The following is a 19,855-nucleotide window of genomic DNA, read 5'->3' on the forward strand; positions in this document are numbered from 1 at the left end:
TATTGTATCCAAAATATCTGGCTACTAATAAATCATGACAAGCTTGAAGAACAAGTAAACATGCTTTGCTTTTTGGAATATATAAGCAATCTTCAAAATATAGTAGGTTATTCTTGAACTCAAACTTTGAAGTCTCATAGGACTTAGAAGAAGTATTCTTGATATCATGAAGAAGAGAATCAGAAGACATATTTGATTGAATTTGCTTAACAAATGTTGAATCAACAGTCAATGTTGATTTTATTGTTTGAAGATAAAAATACTTAGGCTTTAAGAAAATCGTACTTTGTTGATGAAAAGATGCATCTCCTTCTTTTGGTACAAGAAAAGAATGTCTAGAAAGGGCATCTGATAGACCTCATTATTTTTCGAATTGTTAAGTGAATTTACAATTGAATCTGGATAAAGACATGCTCCAATGGGCTTTAAGACGATTCAAAACATGTGTTGACATGAAGTACTCAAGGTTCTTATGATCTATATATACAAAGACTGCACTTAAAGTACCTTCTAGATAATGACACTATTTTTAAATGAATCTACGATTGCAAGGAGCTCTTTGTCATGGATTTCATAATTAATCTCGATTATTGAAAATTTCTTGGAATGAAAAGCTATTGAGTAGAATTTATTATCTATTTCCATTTGTAATAATACGACACCAATAGCAAAATTTGACACATTTATTTTTGTAAAAAATGCCTTGAAAAAGTTGATGCAATATAAGATTAGTTCAGAAGTAAATTCCTTCTTTAAAGCATCAAATGATGCTTTTGCTTCTTTATTCCACTCAAGTTTGTCTTTACAAGTCAAAGATGTAAGTAGAGCTACAGCTTGAGAAAAGTTCTTGATGAAGATTTGGTAGAAATTAGCAAAGCTCAAAAAGTATTGCATATTTTGTACTGTTTTTGGAATCTTTCAATCTATAATATTTTGGACCTTCTTGGGATCTATCATAAGGCCTTCATTGGAAATGATGTATCCTAAAAATTCAACTTGAGTAGTTTGGAATATACACTTTTTTAACTTAATATAAAATCCTACATCTCTAAGTTTCTGTAACATATGACGAATATGAAGTTCATGTTCTTCTGTGTTTTAGAGTAGATTAGAATGTCGTCTAAATAAAAAAAATTACAAAATCACATAAAAATTCACGAAAAGTATCATTCGTAAAATATTGAAAAGTGGCCAATGTATTCATGAGTTCAAGAGGCATGACATTATATTCAAAATGTCTATACCTAGTTTGAAAAGAAGTCTTCTATTCATCTTGTTCTTTGATATGAAATAAGTTGTATGCTCCTCGTAGATCTATTTTGATATAGATCTTTGTTTGATTGAGTTGGTCAAGAAGTCTTGAAATCAAAGACTAAGGATACCTATTTTTTATGGTTATCTTATTGAGTCCTCAATAATCTATACACATCCACAAAGATCTATCTTTTTTCTTCACAAATAAGTTGGGAGCCCCAGTTGGAGATTTAGAATGATGTACGAAGTTCTTTTTCTAAGTTTTCATCAATGTACTCCTTTAATACAGCTTAATCATTTTGCAATAAGCTATAGATTGGTCTGAATAGTAGTTGAGCTCCTTCTTGCAGATCAATTGAACAATCATAAGGTTGATACTCTAGAAGAATATCTACATTCTTCTTTTCAAAAATATCTTAGAATTCTTGATATTGGTTAGAAATATGACTTGATGTTTTTCTACTATTAGAAATGGACATAGCATATATAGCAAAAAATGATACATCTTTTGTAGCATGCATGAAAGCTCTTGCACCTAATAATAAAAGTTTAGATATATTAGACTTATATACTTCTACTTGACTAATCTGATCTTGAATTATATTGCCAAAAAAATTAAGATTACAAGAAATCTAATCTATTATAGGATTATATTTTTTTAGCCACGATAATTCTAAAATAATCAGATTGAAAGGAGATCTTATTACATTAAATAATATTACAATGTTATGATCATTAATTGCTATATCTAAAAGAATAGTCTCATTAATAACATTTCCAAAAGACAATGAACAACCATCTATGATTTCTACATATAAAGGTTAGTTTTCTTGAATAAAAATATTTTTTGATTTTTGACAAAATCTTCATCTATAAAATAGGTTGAAGTTCTCCAAATCTAATAAGGCAAAGACCTTGTAATTTTTAGGTTCTAAACATACATCTATTGTAAAACAAGGTGAAGGGTTTGAGAAGAGAATATGACCTTTACTAGAAGTTGTACATGATTTTAGTCACACGGTGTCGTGTTGTGGTTCGGCTACTATATGAAAATAATGTAATTATGTACTTAATATATAATTTATTAAAAAACATGGTGAGAGCCATGTTAATAGATTTTAGTTGGTTTTAGAATATAATTTGATTATTACCTTATTAAGAGGTTGTTTAAAAAGATTACTATAGAATTTTTATAACTTTAATTTCTTTTCATAGTGGCTTTTAAGACTGGTTTTGGTTGATAGTAACTTCTAAATATTTAGAGTCACCTTTGTTAGACATTAGTAACATTTAGAAACTTATTTTGGTTCTTTTATTTGGTATTTAGAGCATAAATTATATAAATCTTATAAGAAAAAGAATTGAAGAAGGATTTTGGTAGCAAAAGGAGTAATTAGGATACCAATATAGATGAATGGAGATGAATAATAAAAATCTCTATTCCTATTGGTCAAAAATCATAACCAATGGGCTTTGAAGAGGTTATCTAAGGCCATATAAGGGATTAGGATTAGTTTCTCAAAGCCATTCGAGTTTTGAAGACTAGGGTCAGAAGGTTAAGGTTTTTGGCTATGGTTTTGGTACAATTTTTATATAGTTTGGAGTTTATATGAAAGAGATACAAGCGCTCAAAGTTAAGGTATTGATTTGGGAGCTACTATCACTCTTTTTGGCAAAACGCACGTGTATAGATAGCAATTGAGGATCAGCAATTGCGACTAGATAGAACATTTTTATAGGTACACTTTTCATGTACTACTTCTTAGATTCTAAGTTGAAATGAAGGAGTTATTGGATTTTGAAGTCATCACATGCAATCTAAGGGTAGTAAGTAATCCGATTTATTAGTGGTTGTTTCTTGAGCTATATCTTCAGCAATTTGACAAGGTTTTGGCTCAATATTTCAAGGAATGTATAATTTTATGTTAATAAACTTTGTGCATAAGATTTATGATATTTGAGCATTGGATTCTTGAGTTATTAAGAAAATAGTGTTTGGATGCTTGTAAATTAGGATTTAGAGCATCTGCTAGGGTTTATTAGATGCCAGAAGTTTGAAAGTGAATTTGTAGTTGGTTTTTTTTTTTGATAAAATTAAAAGATAAATTCTACATATTTTATAAATTTGAGACAAACTGAATGGTTAGATCAAGTATTATGATTTTCTAAAGTTTGGGATAAGAAAACCCTTCGTGGAAAAAATATATTTTAAAGGGGTTTTGTTATATTTTAAATTTTATGCAAAATAAAAGAATTTTGGAAGCTAAGACAAGATTGATATAAAGGTTTAAGCTACACTCTCTACTGCTAGATACCTAGTATATTTCCAGATAGCAAATCATGCCATATGACAGACTTGGGGAATCTGACGTGAAAATTTTTGGAGTAGAGAGTTTTGAAGAAATATTTTGGCTTTCTATTATGGATGAGAGGCAAGGAAGTGGTAGTAGGAATTGCATTGGGGAATCTCCATTGCAACTTAATCCTACTACAGCTCAAATATTTCAAGCATTTGTACTTTTTATACAACAATAACAAGCAGTGGAACGTAAGGAGGCAATGGCTATTAAAGCCTTGCAATCTATTGTTGGTTTATTGGATTAATTTGATGGAAGAAATATTTTTAAGTATCTTCAATATTATTCTCAAGAGATGGAGCTGAATAATGTGCTGAAAAAAGATATGATTTTAACATTTGACCTTGCAATTGTATCAAAGCTTCGTGAGCATATAAAAGGAATTATTAAAACTCATGGAGAAAAATGGGAGGATTTAATCCTTCAGCTAAAAGAAGAGTATTCTTTAGAAGATGCAAAAAAGATGACAAGAAAATCATTTATAGACAGAATCAATAAATCTAACAAGAATTTGGTTGCAACATAGTTATTCCGAGAATTTGAAAGACAGTTTCTTCAATTGTCTCGAGTGGAAAAGCTTACATTTGAAAATGATAAGGTAGAGTTATTTCTTCAATCAGCTAGCAATGATTTATAAAGGGAGTTGGAATTACTATTGGAGGATAATACAAAGGACAATGGACTTACTACTGATTGGAAGAAAGTCTCTGAAGCTGTGGGCATACTTCCTAAAAGAGAGTATCGGAGGAGTAAGGTGGTAGTAAGGCAAGAGATTAGACTTCCACCAACTACAATATCTCATAGGCAACTGCCAAAATCTACTATATTAGTAAGTACTATTCCAATTCCTATGTCTATAGTTGCACCATAGAAAGATATAATTGATGAGTTGGTAAAAAGAATGAAAGACTTACAAATCAAATTGGCAAAGCTAGAAGAGAAAGAAGGATTACCTGAGAACAAATCTATATCAAAGCCAAGATATATACAACAATGTATTTGGTGCCATAGTATAGAGCATCGTCAAAGGGAGAGTGGAAATTTTGCTAATATTTAGCAACAGCGATTAATTTTATAGAAGGATGGAAAAATTACGTTGCGAGATATACGTGAGTTTCTCAAAACCAATTTTGGAAAAGGAGGGATGAAAAAGGTTTTAGAAGAACATTTATCTCAATAGGTATCATCGACTTACTCATGTAAGTGAGTAATTACTTATACAAATAAGTAGAAATAAATAAAAGTAGGTAAAAGTGAGTTAATTCTATAGTATTTGATATATAAGCTTCTTAGAAGCTTTATAGACATTTTTTTGACTTCATAGGTATCTTTAATTGACTTTTTGGATTAGGAATGTGGTCAACAAGTTGGCCATGAGCCACACATATTGTTAGCTTCAAGACCAAGCTAACTATGTGGTCCACATATAGAAAAACTTGATTAAGAGTAGATTACCCCTTTTTCTTGATAAGATATAAGCATATTAGAAGTTGTGGATTACCTTCTTTTAAATTGATATTATCCTTAGTATTTTCTTTGTTCTCAAGCCCTCTCTTCTATTTGCCTTGAATGATATTAGACGTCTTTTCTTTTCTAAGTGTTATTATGGCAAAACTTGTTAAAATGAAGAGTACAATGGTACAAATACAAGAACAATTGAGGAAGTTAATGCTTGTGATGCATCAACTCAATTTACCACTACAAGGAACAACAAGATTGGCAAGAAGTGAAGATATAGAAATGATTGGAGTTGCTTCAACATCTACACGAAATCATGTCTTTTTTCCTATGGTGGAACGCCCTTCTAGTATTAGACAACCAAGAATTGTCCTACTCAAGAAGTTTGATGGTACCAGATCCAAGTTTTAAGGATTTATCAATCAAGTGCATCTTGTGATTGAACTTCAACCCCAAAGCTATTTAACTCTAAGATTGCAAGTTAGATTCATTGCTATGCTTCTTTCAGGTTCAGTACTATCATGATTTTCATCTTTTCTTGAATAATGAGATTTGATATTAGATAATCTAGAGGCTTTCCTAGTGGAGATTTGATCCATGTATGGAGAACATGATACAATTTGTATTTGTAACTAATAAAATCCGTATTTTACCACAAGACAATGGATATGTAACATTGTATGCTTCATAATTTTGACAACTGTAATTGGTATCAAGTGGAATGAAGCTACATTTATTAGCCAATTTCTTATAGATTACAACAAGAGATAAAAAAAAATTAATGCTCAATTTATCTGATCCTCACATAATGAATCAAGTAATTGACTTTGTTGTGAAGTGCGAGAATCACCTTTTTGAATTCTGATCTAAAAATCGTACAAGTAGATCTCAACGTTACTATAATTTAATGGCAACACCAACACCTCTTCAACACATACATTCGAAAGTAGAAGATATGTAAATTGATACAGTACGTTTCAAACCTCTTATTGAGCAAGAAAAGACTCATCGTCGTCAAGAAAGATTATGTTTATATAGTGGAGAACCAAAACAAACTGCTCAACATTATCAAAAGAAATGCTGCAATTATAAAATGAGGAGTATGGTTGTAAAAGAAGACATTATGTCAAAAAACAAATTTGTTTAGTTACAATAGGGACGGTGTAGCTGGAACCTCGTACAACATCTAATAAAGGTCTTATTCTCTTCTCAAAGCCCTCTCCTTGTTTTATATTAAATGTTATTTTAGGATCTAATGTCAAGAACAAGAACTCAATGAAAAAATAATTCAGACAAGTGAGCCTTCACTCAAAGAGAGGTAACAAAATATATATATAAACAAGTATATATATTGAAAGAGAAACTGGAATGACTATTACCAAAAGACAAGAAAACTAGAGACCCTTGAAATTAGACTAGAAGCAAGAAAAGAGTTGACAAGAGTGAAGAAGCCATCACTCTTGTCTCTATACATACTATCTAACTAGGGGCTATGTGGCAACGTTCTATAGGACCTTCAATATATGTTGACTTTGTAAGACACATGCCTTGACTTACAAGGCAAGTTTTTCTACGTGTGGGCCACATAGTTAGCTTGGTCTTCAAGCTAACAACATGTGTGGCACATGGCTAATTTATTGACCACGTTTTTAATCCAAAAAGTCAATTAAAGACACCTATAAAGTCAAAGTAGCATCTAGGAAGCTTCTAAGAAGCTCATACATTAAATATTATAGAATTAACTTATTTTTATCTACTTTTACTTACTTCTATCTATTTGTATATGTAATTATTAACTTACATGATTATGGCTGTGACATTACCCACCTTCTAGGGACGAGTTCTACGAGGAGCGATCATCATATGTTGAAGAAATCTATGATGAGACGAATTGTATTCGCCACATACTCTGATCTTTGTTCTCTTCGAAGATGATTGATAGGGCCTCTCAACCATCGGTAGTGTCCCATATCAGGGTGGTGTCGTATTACATGCTTTCCTCCTCGAGAACACGCTGGGCATCTGGTTGTAGAAGGTAGTATGGAAATTCGCTAATATTCAAGCAGTCTATCAATTTTTGACTATTAGAATATAAACGATTGCAAGAATGTATCGTAAATCTATACGGATGTCCTTCAACTACTTGCCGAAGTCCCTTTTGCCCCAGCCGATAGGTCTCTAGACGTTACAGAGAACCCCGAACAACTCAATCTACTAATCTCCGATACCGCTTTATACTCACGACCTTGTATCCATTGAATGTCTTATTAGATTAACCCAAAAAATTTTCATTCACTCTGCATACTCAATCCTGTAGATACCCTATAGCCTCTGAATTTCCTCAATCTTTTGTCTTCGATCCAGAATTGGCTCTGCCATCCGAGCTTTCTCTCCTATTTTTACCTTTAAGAGATCCTTTTTCCGAAAGGACGTTCCCAAACGGCACAAAGAACGGAACAGCCTGAAACGGAATCAGAGCCACGTAATTGGACCGCATTGGATTGCCCGACCAAGTCAGGCGTATGTTGTAAACAAAATCAAAAACTGGCTTGAAAAAAAAGATCCCAGTATAGTTGTTACTCGGCGTGTTTTAATAAAAAAAATTAATTTAAATCGGGTCTCATACTGGCTAAGAGGCCCGTAGTAGGACCGAGATTGGATGTCTTCAAATTGGATCCAATTGGCTCTTTGAACTAGGCTCACCTGTCGTTGAATTGGCCCTTTCCTTTTATGCTGACTCTCGTTATTGGAATCGAACAGAGCATTTCATTATGCCCTGGCTGAATGTAACGAGGTGACTGAACCTGGCCTCTCAGTATTTGCACTAGAATTGGTCGTTGCTCCCAATACTTGAGATAACTGAACATTAATAAAAGTCACCTTTCTTTATATTTTCATGGTATACTCGTGTTACAATACGACAACAAAAAGACCACCCAGTTATTTGATCATTGTTGAGGCCTTCGTAACTTCCTTCGAATAGAATATTTGGAACACCATCAGGAGTTGTTCCTACCTCTAACAAAATCACCAAACATCGAGAGTCCCTTCCCAAATCATGATATCAAACGCATTGTATCTCGCCATCTATTCGAGGAAGAACATATCGTTCTTGAAGATCTTCATCTCGATTGCGTCGTCTTAAAGGTTGTGATAATCATAATGTCTCGTCGAGTAGGTCAGCAAATGAAGGCTCTTGACTCGAATCTGTTGGTTGTTGGTTCTCTATCTCCTGAGCATCACTACTACAATGAAGCTACAAACAAGAATTGAAAGTAGAATGTTATCTTGCCTAGATGTTGTTTCTTTTATAAAAGAAGGTTTTCATCTTGATTTTGATGGATGTCCTCGATGAAAAGCCTCGACCACCTTTGCTGCATTTCCAAGATTCTTTATTGGCTCCCATGTGCGTTCACTAATACCATATCCGTGCCAATGGACAAGATATTCTAATTTATTTTGGCGCCACCTTGAATCTAAGACTTCTTCTACTTCAAACTCTTCATTATTGTCCACTTCTATAGGAGGAGGTCGAACTTGTCATCTTTTTGGTATGTCCACTGTCTTGTATGGTTCAAGAAGAGACACGTGGAATACTGGATGGATTTTTATTGACTCCGGTAGATATAAACAATATGCAACTGGATTAATTTGTACAGAAATAGAAAATGGTCCCAACCTTCGATAGTCCAACTTGTCACAAGGACAAGTGGTCTTGATATTGCGACGAAGTAGCCATACCTTATCATCCAAGATGAATGATGGTTGTTCCTTTCGATAGACATCCGCATTGACCTTTTGTTGTTCTTGAGCCTCTTTTAACTACGCCTTCATCGTTGCATATAGCTCTGATAAATGAATTGCCAAATCTTTCGTAGCAGGATTATCAACTTTTGAAAAGTCAAAAGTATCAAGTCATGGATGATAACCATAATTAGCAAAGAAAGGTGTTTGTTTTGTAGAAAAATGTAACGTGTTATTGTAAGCAAACTCTGCCAATGGCAAAAGAGTTGTCCAATCATCTTGTTGGTAATTAATGGTACATCTTAAATATTGCTCCAAAACTTGATTAATACGCTCCGTTTGTCCATCAGTTTGAGGATGGAATATCGAAGATAGTTTTATATCCATTTTAAGAATCTTAAAAAGAGTCCACTAAAATCTTGATACAAATTGAGTTCCCCTATCTGATATAATATCCTTGGATAATCCATGATAGCGATAGATATTATCAAGAAAGAGCTTAGCTGTTTCTTCACCTGTGATAGATTTTGTACATAATACAAAATTAGCCATCTTAGTAAAACGATCTACTATCACGAATATAGAGTCATAAGAACCTGAGATTGGAAGTTTCGTGATGAAGTCCATAGAAACAGAAGGCCATGGTTGTTCGGGAATGGGTAATGGTTGAAGAAGTTTAAAATGGTTGAGGAGTGTTCGATCTTGAGCAAACATCACATGATTGTATAAAATCTTTAACTACCTTCCACATTTGAGGCCACCAAAAATCCCTAGATATCAGCTCCAAAGTCTTATTATATCCAAAATATCCTGTTGCTGGAAAGTCGTGACAAGCTTCAAGAAGACGTAAACGTGCTTCTCCTTCTGGAACAAATAGGCGCCCTTCGAAAAAGAGTAGGTTGGTCTTGAATTCAAATTTAGAGGGATCATGAGATTTAAAAGAATTATTCTTGATATCATGAACAAGAGGGTTTGAAGACATACTTAAGTGGACTTGCTTAAGAAAAGTTAAATCAACAGTCAATGTTGATTTTATTGCTCGAAGATGAAATTGCTTCGGCTTCAAGAGAATCGTTCTTTATTATTCAAAAGCTACATTTCCTTCTTTTGGTGCAAGATAAGAACGTCTAGACAAGGCATTGGATAAACCTTGTTGTTTTCTTGGCCGATAAGTGATGATGAACTCGAATCTTGATAAAGACATGCTCCAACGAGCTTGGTGACGATTTAATATGCGTGCTGACATAAAATATTTGAGGTTCTTGTGATCCGTATACATGGTGATTGGACTAGAAGCGCCTTCTAGATAATGATGCCATTCTTGAAAAGAATCCACAATTACAAGAAGTTCTTTGTCGTAGACCTCATAATTGATTTCTGCTGCTTAGAATTTTTTTGAATGAAAGGCTATTGGATGAAGTTTTTTATCTGTTACCATTTGTGATAAAATCGCATCCAATGCAAAGTCCGATGCATCTGTTTCCATAAAGAATGCTTTCGAAAAATCAACATGATACAAGATTGGTGCAGAAACAAACGTTGTCTTCAAAGATTCAAAAGCAACTTTTGCTTCTTGATTCCATTGGAGTTTTTTACAAGTCAAACGTGTAAGTGGAGCTGCAACTCGAGAAAAGTCTTTGATGAAGATCTCATAGTAGTTGGCAAATTCCAAAAAACATTGGACATTTCTTACCATATTTGGGATCTTCCAAATTATACTAGTTTATACTTTCTTAGGATCCATCATAAGTCCATCATTTGAAATGATGTAACCTAAGAAATCGACTTGAGTAGTGTGGAATACACACTTTTCTATCTTGGCATAGAGTCTTGCATCTCTTAATTTTTGTAACACACGACGAACATGAAGTTCATGTTCTTTTGGATTCTTAGAATAGATCAAGATGTCTTCTAAATAACATACTACAAAATCGTCCAAAAATTCTCGAAAAACATCATTCATTAGATGTTGAAAAGCTGTTGGTGCATTTGTAAGTCCAAAAGGCATGACGTTGTATTCAAAATATTCATACCTAGTTCGAAATATAATTTTCCATTCATCTCCTTCTTTGATGCGTACTAGATTATATGCTCCTCGAAGATCTATTTTTGTATAGATCTTAGCTTGATTTAGGTGATCAAGAAGTTCAGATATTAAAGGTAGCGGATACCTGTTTTTGATGGTAATCTTGTTGAGTCCTCGATAATCAACACACATCCGTAATGATCCATCTTTTTTCTTCACAAATAGAATTGGAGCTCCTGCCGGAGATTTAGAATGGCGTATGAAATTCTTGGCTAGATTTTCTTCAATATACTCCTTGAGTTCAGTCAACTTATTTTGTGATAAACTCTAGATTGGTCCGAATGGCGGTTGTGCTTCTTGGAGGTCAATTGAACAATCGTAGAGACAATGTTTTGGGAGTGTATCCGCATTCTTTTTTTCAAATATATCTTGAAATTCTTAATATTAGCTTGGAATGCTACTTGAAGTCTTTTCACTTGTAGAAACGGTGTAGCATAAATAATATATGGTGATTCTTTTATAGCAGCATGCAAGAAAGCTTTTATACCTATAAATACGGGTTTAATTGAATTGGACTTATGACTCTCTATTTGATTAACTACACTATTAGTTATACTTTTAGAGAAAGTAAGAGTTTGGGAAATCCAATCTATTTGAGGGTTGTATTTTTCTTACTATGATAAACCTAAAATGACTGGATTAGAGGAAGATCTAATGATATTAAATACTACAAAACTATTATGACCATTGATTATTACTTCTATAGGAAGGGTTTCATGAGTAATATCTATAGAAGACAATGGACGACCATCTATGACTTCTACATGAACAAGTTTAGTTTTCTTTATTAAAGATATGCTATGTCTTTTAGTAAATTCTTCATTTAAAAAACATGCAAAGGCTCTTGAATCTAACTAGGTAGAGACTTTGTAATGTTTAGGTCCTAAAATAATATTTAAGATAAAACAAGAAGAGGGCTATGAAGAGAAAAAAAGGACCTTTATTAGATGTTGTGCAAGGTTCCAATCGCATGGTTCTTATTCTAGCTAGACAAACTTGTTTTTCAACATATTGTCTTCTTTCACAGCCATACTCCTCATTTTGTGATTGGGTCATTTCATTGGACAATGTTGAGCAGTGTGCTTTGATTCTCCATAATATAAACATAATCCTTCTTGACGATGATGAGTCTTTTCTTGCTCAGTAAGAGATTTGAAACGTACTGCATCAATTTGCATATCCTCTACTTCCGAATGTATGTGTTGAAGAGGTGTTGGTGTTGCCATTGAATTATAGTAACGTTGAGGTCCACTTGTACGGTTCTCAAATCGGAATTCAAAAAGGCGATTGTTGCACTTCACAACAAAGTCAATTGCTTGACTCAATGTTTGAGGATTAGGTAAGTTGAGCATTAATTTTTTTACCTCATATTGTAATCCGTAGAGAAATTGGCTAATAAGTGCAGCATCATCTCACTTGATATCAGTTGCAAGTTGTCAAAATTGTGAAGCATATAATGTTACTGATCGATTGCCTTGTCATAAAATATGGATCTTATTGGTTGCAACACGAATTGCATCATGTTCTCCATACATGGATCGAAATTCTGCCAAAAAAGCCTCTAGATTATCTAATATTGGATCTCGTCGTTCAAAAAAAGATGAAAACTACAATAGTACTGAACCTAAAAGAAGCGTACCAATGAATCTAACGTATGATCTTGGAGTTGGATAGCTTTGGGATTGAAGTTCAATTGCAAGTTACACTTGATTGATAAATCCTTTAAACTTGGATCTGATGCCATCAAACTTCTCGGGTAGGATAATTCTTGGTTCTCTAACATTTGAAGGACGTTCCACTATAGGAGTAAGGACATGGTTTGGTGCAGATGTTGAAGCAACTCCAACCATTTCTATATCTTCACTTCCTGCCAATCTTGTTGCTCCTTATGGTGGTAAATTGAGTTGATGCATCGCAAGCATTAACTCCCTCAATTGCTCTTGCATTTGTGCCATTGCACTCTTCATTTCAACAAGTTTTGCTATGATAACGCTTAGAAGAGAGAAGATGTTTAATATCGCTCAAGACAAATAGAAGAGAGGACTTGAGGACAAAGAAAATACTAAGGACAATATTAGTTTAGAAGAGGGTAATTCGCAACTTCTAATATGCATATATCTTATCAAGAAAAAGGGATAATCTACTCTTAATCAAGATTAGACAAAGCTCTGATATTGTAGGTGTACTCTTGTCAATCTATCAAGGACAAGAACTCGATGAAAAAATAATTCAGAAAAGTGAGCCTTCACTCAAAGAGTGGTAACAAAATATATATAAACAAGTATATATATTGAAATAGAAACTGGAATGGCCATTGCCAAAAGACAAGAAAACTAGAGACCTTTGAAACTAGACTAGAAGCAAGAAAGGAGTTGACAAGAGTGAAGAAGCCTTCACTCTTGTCTCTATCTATACTATCTAATTAGGGGCTACGTGGCGACGTTCTATAGGACCTGCAATATGTGTTGACTTTGTAGGACACATGCCTTGACTTACAAGGTAAGTTTTTCTACGTGTAAACCACATAGTTAGCTTGATCTTCAAACTAACAATATGTGTGGTACATGGCCAACTTATTGACCACGTTTCTAATCCAAAAAGTCAATTAAAGACACCTATGAAGTCAAAGCAGCGTCTAAGAAGCTTCTAAGAAGCTTTCGTATTAAATATTATAGAATTAATTTATTTTTACTTACTTTTACTTATTTCTATCTATTTGTATATGTAATTATTAGCTTACATGATTATGGCCGTGACACCTAAACATTACAAAGTCTCTCTCTTGTTAGATTAAGGAGCCTTAGCATGTTTCTTAGATGAAGAATTTATTAAATGACATCATATCTTTAGTAAAGAAAACTAAACCTCTTCATGTAGAAGTCATAGATGGTCGTCCATTGTCTTCTATAGATATTACTCACGAAACCCTTCCTATAGAAGTAATAATCAATGGTCATAATAGTTTTGTAGTATTTAATATCATTAGATCTCCCTCTAATCCAGTCATTTTAGGTTTATCATAGTAAGAAAAATACAACCCTCAAATAGATTGGATTTTCCAAACTCTTACTTTCTCTAAAAGTATAACTAATAGTGTAGTTAATCAAATAGAGAGTCATTAGTTCAGTTGAGTTAAACTCATATTTAAAGGTACAAAAGCTTTTTTGCTTGCTATTATGAAAGAATCACCATATATTATTTATGCCACACATGTTTCCACTAGTAGAAAGACTTCAAGTGGCATTCCAAGCTAATATCAAGAATTTCAAGATGTATTTGAAAAAAAGAATGCAGATACACTCCCAAAATATTGTCCCTACGATTGTTCAATTGACCTCCAAGAAGCACAACCGCCATTCGGACCAATCTAGAGTTTATCTTAAAATGAGTTGATTGAACTCAAGGAGTATATTGAAGAAAATCTAGCCAAGAATTTCATATGCCATTCTAAATCTCCGGTAGGAGCTCCAATTCTATTTGTGAAGAAAAAAGATGGATCATTACGGATGTGTGTTGATTATCGAGGACTCAACAAGATTACCATCAAAAATAGGTATCCACTACCTTTAATATCTGAACTTCTTGATCACCTGAATCAAGCTAAGATCTATACAAAAATAGATCTTTGGAGAGCATACAATCTAGTACGCATCAAAGAAGGAAATGAATGGAAGACTACGTTTCGAACTAGGTATGGATATTTTGAATACAACGTCATGCCTTTTGGACCTACAAATGCACCAGCAGCTTTTCAACATCTAATGAATGATGTTTTTTGAGAGTTTTTGGATAATTTTGAGGTTTGTTATTTAGACGACATCTTGATTTATTCTAAGAATTCAAGAGAACATGAACTTCATGTTTGTCATATATTACAAAAATTAAGAGATGCATGTCTCTATGCCAAGATAGAAAAGGTTATATTCTACACTGTTCAAGTCAATTTTTTAGAATATATCATTTCAAATGATGGACTTATGATGGATCCTAAGAAAGTTGGAACTATTATAGATTGAAAGATCCCAAAAATAATAAGAGATGTTCAATATTTTTTGGGATTTGCCAACTACTATCGAATCTTCATCAAAGCCTTCTTCGAGTTGTAGCTCCACTTATATGTTTGACTTATAAAGTCAAATTCCAATGGAATCAAGAAGCGGAAGTTTCTTTTGAATCTTTGAAGACAATGTTTGTTTTTGCACCAATCTTATATCGTGTTGATTTTTCTAAAGTGTTCTTTACGGAAACAAATGCATCAGACTTTGTTTAGGGTGCGATTTTGTCACAAATAAGAACAGATGACAATTTTCATCCAATAGCCTTTCATTCTAGAAAATTTACAACAGTAAAAATCAATTATGAGATCCATGACAAAGAACTTTTTACAATTATGGATTCTTTTCAAGAATGGCATCATTATCTAGAAGGCACTTCTACTCCACTCACCATATATATGGATCACAAGAACTTCAAGTATTTCATATGATCACATGTATTAAATTGTCGTCAAGCTTATTAGAGCATGTCTTTATCAAGATTCAAGTTCATCATCACTTATCAGCTAGGAAAATAATAAAGTTTATCTAATATCTTCTCTAGACATTCTTATCTTGTACCAAAAGAAGGAGATGCATCTTTTGAGCAACAAAGAACAGTTTTCTTCAAGCCAGAGCAATTTCATCTTCGAGCATTAAAATCAACATTGACTGTTGATTTAACTTTTTTTGAGTAAGCCCAGTTAAGTATGTCTTCACACCCTCTTGTTCATGATATCAAGAATAATTCTTCTAAATCTCATGATCTCTCTAAATTCGAGTTCAAGAACAACCTACTCTATTTCAAAGGATGCCTATATATTCCAAAAGGTGAAGCACGTTTACATATTCTTCAAACTCGTCATGACTTTCCAACTGTAGGGTATTTTGGATACAATAAGACTTTGGAGGTGATATCTAAGAATTTTTGGTTGCCTCAAATGTGGAAGGCAGTCAAAGATTTTGTACAATCTTGTGATATTTGTTCAAGATCAAAAATTCCTTGTCATTGACCATATGGACTTCTTCAGCCATTATCCATTCTTGAATAACCATGGTCTTCTATTTCTATGGATTTTATCACGGATCTTTCAATCTCAGGTTTTTATGACTCTATATTCGTGATAGTAAATTGTTTTACCAAGATGGCACATTTTGTACCATGTATAAAATCTATCACAAGTGAAGAAACACCTAAGCTCTTTTTTGATAATATCTATCACTATCATGGGTTATCCAAGGATATTATATCAAATAGGAGAACTCAATTTATATCAAGATTTTGACGGATTCTTTTGAAGTTTCTAAAAGTAGATATAAAACTATCTTTGGCATTCCATCCTCAAATTGATGGACAAACGGAGTATGTTAATCAAGTTTTGGAGTAATATTTAAGATGTATCATTAACTACCAACAAGTTGATTGGATAATTCTTTTGCCATTAGTAGAGTTTGCTTACAATAATACAATACATTCTTCTACAAAATAAACACCTTTCTTTGTTAATTATGATTATCATCTACGATTTGATACTTTTGATTTTTCAAAAGTTGATAATCTTGCTGTAAAATATTTGGTGATTCATTTGTCAAAGCTACATGCAACGATGAAAGAGCAGTTTAAAGAGGCTCAAGAACAACAAAAGGTCAATGCGGGTGTCTATCGAAAGTTGCATATCATTTACACCTACCAAAGTCAATGAAAATCCATCAAGTATTCTATGTGTCTCTTCTTGAACTATACAAGATAGTAAACATACCAAGAAGAAGACAAGCTTCACCTCTTCCTATAGAAGTGGACAATAATGAAGAGTTCAAAGTGGAAGAAGTCCTAGATTCAAGGCAGTGTCGTGTTGTAACACGAGTATACCGTGAAAATATAAAGAAAAAGGACTTTTATTAATATTCAGTTACCTCGAATATTGGGAGCAATGACCAACTCTTGTACAAATACTGAGTGGCCAGGTTCAGTCACCCCGTTACAGTCAGCCGGGGCATACTGAAATGCTCCATTCAATTCCAATAACGGGAGTCAGCGGGAAGAGAAGGACCAATTCACACGACGGGTTCGAAGAGCCAATTGGATCCAATTTCGAGAATCCAATCCGGGTCCTCTTACCCAATATGAGACCTGAATTGGCCGGGCAACCCAATGCAAACCCAATTACGGGAACATCCAGGTTACTACGGACATCTTATCCAATATGGGACCTGAATTGGTCGGGCGACTCAATGTGGTCCCGATTACGGGGTTTCGATTCTGTTTCGGGCTGTCCTGTTCTCTGTGCCATTTCAGGGAACGTTGTTTTTGGTAAAAGGATCTCTTAAAGATAAAAACGGGAGAGAAAAGCTCTGACGGCGAGAGCCAATTTCGGATCTAAGCCTTGATGGCAAGAGCCAATTCCGGATCCAAGACGGAAGATTGAAGAAATTCAGAGGATAAGGTTAGGAGAGAGAAGAGTTTTGGGGGGGGTTTTTTTTTCTTTGAATCGGGGAGCTAGCTTCAAGTTTTTTGCAAGGTTACTAGTTCGTTTTTATTGGAGGTTTTTGAAGATCAAGGGGATTGGAGAGGAGCTTCATGCTTCGGGTCGGGAAAGAAAAGACGGAGAATTGGATTTTTCTTTTTCATAGAGTTTTGGGAAGACTGAGACAATCGTTGGTGAAGTCAGTGTTGTAATGGTGAATCGGGATTTTTAATGAAGTGGGTTTGAATACTCTTGATTGTTTTGTGAAATCGAGTTACGTCTGTGATTGAAGGATTAAAAGGGTGTCTATAGGATTGAGTATGCGGAGTGAAAGAAATTTATTGGGTTAATCTAACAAGACAGTCAGTGGATACAAGATCGTAAGTACAAAGCGGTATTGAAGATTAACAGTTTGGGTTGTTCGGGGTTCTCTGTAACGTCTAGAGACCTACCGACTGGGGCAAAAAGGACTTCGACAAGCATTCGAAGAGCATCCGTATGGATTTACGGTACATTATTGCAGTCGTTTATATTCCAGCAGTCAAAACTGATAGACTGCTTGACTATCGGCGAATCTCCATACTACCTTCTACAGTCAGACGCCCGACGCATTCTCGAGCAGGAAAGCTTGTAATACGACAGCGGTGCCAAAATAAATTAGAATATCTTATCCATTGGCACGGATATGGTATTAGTGAATGCACATGGGAGCCAATAAAGAATCTTACAAATGCAACAAAGGTAATGGAAGCTTTTCATCGACCACATCCATCAAAATTAAGTTGAAAACCTCCTTTATAAAAATAAAAAAAAAACATCTAGGTAAGATAACATTCTACTTTCAATCCTTGTTTGTAGCTTCTTTAAAGTTGTGATGCTCAAGAGATAGACAACCAACAACCTGTGGATTCGACTCAAGTGCCTTTATTTGTTGACCTGCCAAATAAGATATTACGATTGTGACAACCTTCAAGAGGACACAATCGAGATGAAGATCTTCAAGAACAACATATTCTTACTCAAATAGATGGCGAGATACAACATGTTTGGTATCACGACTTGGGAAGGGACTCCTGATATTTGATGATTTTGCTAGAGACAAGATCAACTCTTGATGGTGTTCTAAATGTTCTATTCAAAGGAAGTTATGAAGGCCTCAACAATGATCAAATAACTGCGTGGTCTTCCCATCTTAGTATGGGACACTATGGATGGTTGAGAGGCCCTATCAATCATCTTCGAAGAGAACAAAGATCAAAGTATGTCGCAAATATAATTCATCACATCATAGATTTCCTCAACATATGATGACCGCTCTTTGTGGAACTCATCCTTAAAAGGGCTAGTAATGTCACAAACATACTCATGTAAGCTAGTAATTACATATATGAATAGGTAGAAGTAAGTAGAAATAAGTAAAAGTAAGTTAATTCTATAGTATTTAATATAGAAGCTTTTTAGAAGCTTCATATATACTGATTTGACTTCATGGATGTCTTTAATTTACTTTTTGGATTAAAAACGTGGTCAACAAGTTGGCCATGTGCCACACATGTTTTTAGCTTGAAGACCAAGCTAACTATGTGGTCCACACATAGAAAAACTTGCCTTGTAAGTTAAGGCATGTATCCTACAAAGTCAATACATATTGAAGGTCCTATAGAACATCACCACATAGTCTCTAGTTAGATAGTATATATAGAGACAAGAGTGAAGCCTTCTTGACTCTTGTCAACTCTTTTCTTGCTTCTAGTCTAGTTTCAAGGGTCTCTTATTTTATTTTCTTTTGGCAATAGCCATTCCTATTTTTCTTTTAATATACATACTTGTTTATTTAAATTTTTTTACCTTTCTTTGAATGAAGGCTCACTTGTCTGAATTGCTTTTTCATTAAGTTCTTATCCTTGACAATAGGCTATGGCATCAAAAGAAGCTATTACTTATGGCATTGAGGCTGTAAGAAAAAAAGATGATGTTTTTGACAAGCATGTAAATACAAGGGATCTATGGAATCATGCTATTATCAGCATGAATAAGAAAAAAATAACAAGGTAGGAATTACTTAACACATCCACAATAATTAGAAATGCTATAAGATAGGATGATTTTGTAGATACTATATCTGTATATGCTTATTTGGCAAAGTTTCAACATGAAGTCGAAATGGAGGTGAAAAATAGAAGAAATGAAATAGAAGAAAATTTTGAAGAACCAACTAATAAGAGGAGATCTCAAAGGCATGCAAAAATATTACAAAATAAAGAAATACCTATACCACATGCTAATAGACGATCCAGGGCTGGGCCATCGACATCACACCTTGGAAAAGCACCACTGCCAAAAGAAAAATGGAAAGAAAGGATGGAAGGTTATTAAAACAAAAGAAAGAGTAAGCATGTTACTTATAAGCTTCAATTAGATATTGAGGCAGCCACAAATTTGAAAGGAGTGTTAGAA

This window comes from Physcomitrium patens, chromosome 17, assembly GCF_059467195.1.
Source record: "Physcomitrium patens ecotype Gransden chromosome 17, ASM5946719v1, whole genome shotgun sequence".
In the NCBI taxonomy this organism is placed as follows: domain Eukaryota; kingdom Viridiplantae; phylum Streptophyta; class Bryopsida; order Funariales; family Funariaceae; genus Physcomitrium; species Physcomitrium patens.